The 5,666-nt window shown below is 43.1% G+C and overlaps 1 long non-coding RNA gene across 50 annotated transcripts; it reads right to left on the bottom strand.

Moving 5' to 3' along the window:
* LOC127925274 (uncharacterized) lies at nt 1-4,769 on the bottom strand. Of its 50 annotated transcripts, none has more exons than XR_008120280.1 (5): nt 3,481-4,769; nt 1,596-2,927; nt 1,460-1,561; nt 463-1,391; nt 1-173 (listed from the first exon to the last, which is right to left on the bottom strand). It is a non-coding gene; the product is annotated as an uncharacterized LOC127925274 (long non-coding RNA). The 50 variants fall into 50 exon arrangements; XR_008120283.1 differs by having other exon boundaries at nt 463-1,425; nt 1,494-1,629; nt 1,664-2,927; XR_008120301.1 differs by having other exon boundaries at nt 1,765-2,927.
* Between the last annotated feature and the right edge of the window lie 897 nt (nt 4,770-5,666).

Below are 5,666 nucleotides of genomic sequence, written 5' to 3'. Positions count from 1 at the left end.
ATAGAACCAGGAGAGGCTCTGACTGGGAAACATAGAACCAGGAGAGGCTCTGTCTGGGAAACATAGAACCAGGAGAGGCTCTAACTGGGAAACAGAACCAGGAGAGGCTCTGTCTGGGAAACAGAACCAGGAGAGGCTCTGACTGGGAAACATAGAACCAGGAGAGGCTCTGTCTGGGAAACAGAACCAGGAGAGGCTCTGACTGGGAAACATAGAACCAGGAGGAGGGAAACATAGAACCAGGAGAGGCTCTAACTGGGAAACATAGAACCAGGAGAGGCTCTGTCTGGAAACATAGAACCAGGAGAGGCTCTGTCTGGGAAACATAGAACCAGGAGAGGCTCTGTCTGGGAAACAGAACCAGGAGAGGCTCTAACTGGGAAACATAGAACCAGGAGAGGCTCTGTCTGGGAAACATAGAACCAGGAGAGGCTCTGGGAAACATCCAGGAGATACTCTAACTTGGGAAACATAGAACCAGGAGAGGCTCTGTCTGGGAAACAGAACCAGGAGAGGCTCTGTCTGGGAAACATAGAACCAGGAGAGGCTCTGTCTGGGAAACATAGAACCAGGAGAGGCTCTGACTGGGAAACATAGAACCAGGAGAGGCTCTGTCTGGGAAACATAGAACCAGGAGAGGCTCTGTCTGGGAAACATAGAACCAGGAGAGGCTCTGTCTGGAAACCAACTCTTCATGTGTAAATACTTTAGCTTGATGTTCAGGGTTTGTTTTATGTTAATAGTATGTGTGTGCGTTGGTTCTGATGCAGAGAATGTATGTGATGAATGAAGCCATGTAAAAACGGGTTGGAGGCTGAGGTTGTGTTCATACAGTTAGTTGGCTTGTAATAAAGAAAGTACTGGAACTATGGTGTGTGTGTCAGGTGTGTGTGTGGTGGTATGGTGTGTGTGTGTGTGTGTGTGTGTTGTGGTATGGTGTGTGTGTGTGGTGGTATGGTGTGTGTGTGTGTGTGGTGGTATGGTGTGTGTGTGTGTGTGGTGGTATGGTGTGTGTGTGTGTGTGTGTGTGTGTGGTGGTATGGTGTGTGTGTGTTCCTGGGTCTCCTCAGGACATAGTCAGACCAGGTACAGACAGTGTTCCAGTGGAGGCCGTCACTGCTCCTGTAAAGTAAGCAACAAAAACACACAACCAACAATACATTTGTAAATTGGGTTTTATTTTCATTTTGACCGAGGTACATTAAAACTAGTTGGGATTACCTGGTAAATGTACTATAAAAGTAGTTGGGATTACCCGGTAAGTGTACATTAAAACTAGTTGGGATTACCTGGTAAGTGTACTTTAAAACTAGTTGGGGTTACCTGGTAAGTGTGCATTAAAACTAGTTGGGGTTACCTGGTAAGTGTACATTAAAACTAGTTGGGATTACCTGGTAAGTGTACATCAAAACTAGTTGGGGTTACCTGGTAAGTGTACATAAAAACTAGTTGGGGTTACCTGGTAAGTGTGCATTAAAACTAGTTGGGATTACCTGGTAAGTGTGCATTAAAACTAGTTGGGGTTACCTGGTAAGTGTACATTAAAACTAGTTGGGATTACCTGGTAAATGTACATTAAAACTAGTTGGGGTTACCTGGTATGTGTACATCAAAACTAGTTGGGGTTACCTGGTAAGTGTACATAAAAACTAGTTGGGATTACCTGGTAAGTGCACAGTAAACTAGCTGGGATTACCTGGTAAGTGTACATTAAAAGTAGTTGGGATTACCTGGTAAGTGTACATTACAACTAGTTGGGATTACCTGGTAAGTGTACAGTAAACTAGTTGGGATTACCTGGTAAGTGTACAGTAAACTAGTTGGGGTTACCTGGTAAGTGTACATTAAAACTAGTTGGGGTTACCTGGTAAGTGTACATAAAAACTAGTCGGTTTCTGAGCTGGTTTTTAACCAGTAAACTAGCAGGATTTCTAGAAACCACCACGGTGTGTATTGGTGAAATAACAGTTAGTTCTAGAAACCACCACGGTGTGTATTGGTGAAATAACAGTTCTAGAAACCACCACGGTGTGTATTGGTGAAATAACAGTTAGTTCTAGAAACCACCACGGTGTGTATTGGTGAAATAACAGTTAGTTCTAGAAACCACCACGGTGTGTATTGGTGAAATAACAGTTAGTTCTAGAAACCACCACGGTGTGTATTGGTGAAATAACAGTTAGTTCTAGAACCCACCACGGTGTGTATTGGTGAAATAACAGTTAGTTCTAGAAACCACCACGGTGTGTATTGGTGAAATAACAGTTCTAGAAACCACCACGGTGTGTATTGGTGAAATAACAGTTCTAGAAACCACCACGGTGTGTATTGGTGAAATAACAGTTAGTTCTAGAAACCACCACGGTGTGTATTGGTGAAATAACAGTTAGTTCTAGAAACCACCACGGTGTGTATTGGTGAAATAACAGTTCTAGAAACCACCACGGTGTGTATTGGTGAAATAACAGTTAGTTCTAGAAACCACCACGGTGTGTATTGGTGAAATAACAGTTCTAGAAACCACCACGGTGTGTATTGGTGAAATAACAGTTCTAGAACCCACCACGGTGTGTATTGGTGAAATAACAGTTAGTTCTAGAAACCACCACGGTGTGTATTGGTGAAATAACAGTTAGTTCTAGAACCCACCACGGTGTGTATTGGTGAAATAACAGTTCTAGAAACCACCACAGTGTGTATTGGTGAAATAACAGTTCTAGAAACCACCACGGTGTGTATTGGTGAAATAACAGTTAGTTCTAGAAACCACCACGGTGTGTATTGGTGAAATAACAGTTAGTTCTAGAAACCACCACGGTGTGTATTGGTGAAATAACAGTTAGTTCTAGAAACCACCACGGTGTGTATTGGTGAAATAACAGTTAGTTCTAGAAACCACCACGGTGTGTATTGGTGAAATAACAGTTCTAGAAACCACCACGGTGTGTATTGGTGAAATAACAGTTAGTTCTAGAAACCACCACGGTGTGTATTGGTGAAATAACAGTTAGTTCTAGAAACCACCACGGTGTGTATTGGTGAAATAACAGTTAGTTCTAGAAACCACCACGGTGTGTATTGGTGAAATAACAGTTAGTTCTAGAAACCACCACGGTGTGTATTGGTGAAATAACAGTTAGTTCTAGAAACCACCACGGTGTGTATTGGTGAAATAACAGTTAGTTCTAGAAACCACCACAGTGTGTATTGGTGAAATAACAGTTAGTTCTAGAAACCACCACGATGTGTATTGGTGAAATAACAGTTAGTTCTAGAAACCACCACGGTGTGTATTGGTGAAATAACAGTTAGTTCTAGAAACCACCACGGTGTGTGTATTGGTGAAATAACAGTTAGTTCTAGAAACCACCACGGTGTGTATTGGTGAAATAACAGTTAGTTCTAGAAACCACCACGGTGTGTATTGGTGAAATAACAGTTAGTTCTAGAAACCACCACGGTGTGTATTGGTGAAATAACAGTTCTAGAAACCACCACGGTGTGTATTGGTGAAATAACAGTTCTAGAAACCACCACGGTGTGTATTGGTGAAATAACAGTTCTAGAAACCACCACGGTGTGTATTGGTGAAATAACAGTTAGTTCTAGAAACCACCACGGTGTGTATTGGTGAAATAACAGTTCTAGAAACCACCACGGTGTGTATTGGTGAAATAACAGTCAGTTCTAGAAACCACCACGGTGTGTATTGGTGAAATAACAGTTAGTTCTAGAAACCACCACGGTGTGTATTGGTGAAATAACAGTTAGTTCTAGAAACCACCACGGTGTGTATTGGTGAAATAACAGTTAGTTCTAGAAACCACCACGGTGTGTATTGGTGAAATAACAGTTAGTTCTAGAAACCACCACGGTGTGTATTGGTGAAATAACAGTCAGTTCTAGAAACCACCACGGTGTGTATTGGTGAAATAACAGTTAGTTCTAGAAACCACCACGGTGTGTATTGGTGAAATAACAGTTAGTTCTAGAAACCACCACGGTGTGTATTGGTGAAATAACAGTTCTAGAAACCACCACGGTGTGTATTGGTGAAATAACAGTTCTAGAAACCACCACGGTGTGTATTGGTGAAATAACAGTTCTAGAAACCACCACGGTGTGTATTGGTGAAATAACAGTTCTAGAAACCACCACGGTGTGTATTGGTGAAATAACAGTTCTAGAAACCACCACGGTGTGTATTGATGAAATAACAGTTGGGTTTCAGTCTGTCAATGGTAAAGAAACACGGTTCAGGTCCAACATTCAGAATAGTCCAAACAGAGGTGCTTGTTACAGTAACATCGGAACAACGGAATCATAGAATCAGAACGTAGAATTCCGGAACTGGATTCTCATACTATTGAATGGAACATGATTGAACCACTTGATTAGACAAAAGCCTGTTTCTCTTCTACAGCGGAATGCCTACGTCCCACCCTGTTTCATAGTGCACTACTTTAGACCAGCTCTGGATAAAACGTAGGGCACTATATAGGAAATAGGGTGTCATTTGGGACACAGTCAAACAAGGTACATACGTTACATTCTTTGGGCTGGTTGTATATCAGTGATGTGGAAATAACACGAAAATAACAGTTGCATTTTTTTCAGCAATAAAACTCACAAAACACTAAAACTAAAGGACCTGAATTTTTTGCTGAGGGATGTGTGTCAAAAGGGTAGTGGTGTCAAAGTGTGTGTGTGTGTGTGTGTGTGTGTGTGTGTGTGTGTGTGTGTGTGTGTGTGTGTGTGACACACTTTGTCATAGCACACTTTGTCATCGTAGTAATGTATTCCCCATGAAACTATGTCAGTCCAGTCTAAGCAATAATACCGTGATGCGTAAATCCACAGGAACACAGTGGAGGTTGTTGTCGTGGCAACGCTCAGTCTCACACTAACATGTATTCAGGTTGGGCTGCATCTCTCCTGGGCGTCGTCATCATCACCAGCCCAAACACAGAGGAAGATTCTAGACTATTCACTAGTCATCATCGTTACTGCAACGCATGAACTGATTGGCTGTTCCCGTGTGATACAGGAAGTAGAACAAAGCGAAGAGGAGAAATGACCAAACACATGTACACTCTCTCCCTCTCCATTTTGAGGAAGACACACACACACACACACACACACACACACACACACACACACTCACACTCTCCCTCCCCACTCTGAGACACACACACACACACACACACACACACACACACACACACACTCTCTCCCTCTCCACTCTGAGGCAGACACACACACACACACACACACCACACACACACTCTCTCTCCCTCTCCACTCTGAGGCAGACACACACACACACACACAAACACACACACACACTCTCTCTCCCTCTCTACTCTGAGGCAGACAGAACACACACACAACACACACACACACTCTCTCTCCCTCTCCACTCTGAGGCACACACACACACACACACACTCTCTCTCCCTCTCTACTCTGAGGCAGACAGACAGACACACACACACACACACACACACACACACACTCTCCGTCTCCACTCTGTTCTCCAAGACAAAAACTATCACAGACGTTCTGGGAAGTCAGCACACAACACACTCCTCCTGTCCAAGACTTTTACTGTTAGATATGTCTTCACTGTTACATTACTGGCTGACCGACCACTGACCAGACCTGGA

The sequence above is a fragment of the Oncorhynchus keta genome, unplaced genomic scaffold (assembly GCF_023373465.1).
Source record: "Oncorhynchus keta strain PuntledgeMale-10-30-2019 unplaced genomic scaffold, Oket_V2 Un_contig_5402_pilon_pilon, whole genome shotgun sequence".
NCBI classification, from domain to species: Eukaryota; Metazoa; Chordata; class Actinopteri; order Salmoniformes; family Salmonidae; genus Oncorhynchus; species Oncorhynchus keta.
The sequence above is the reverse complement of the archived record's forward strand: the minus strand, read 5'-3'. Positions and strand labels throughout refer to the sequence as shown.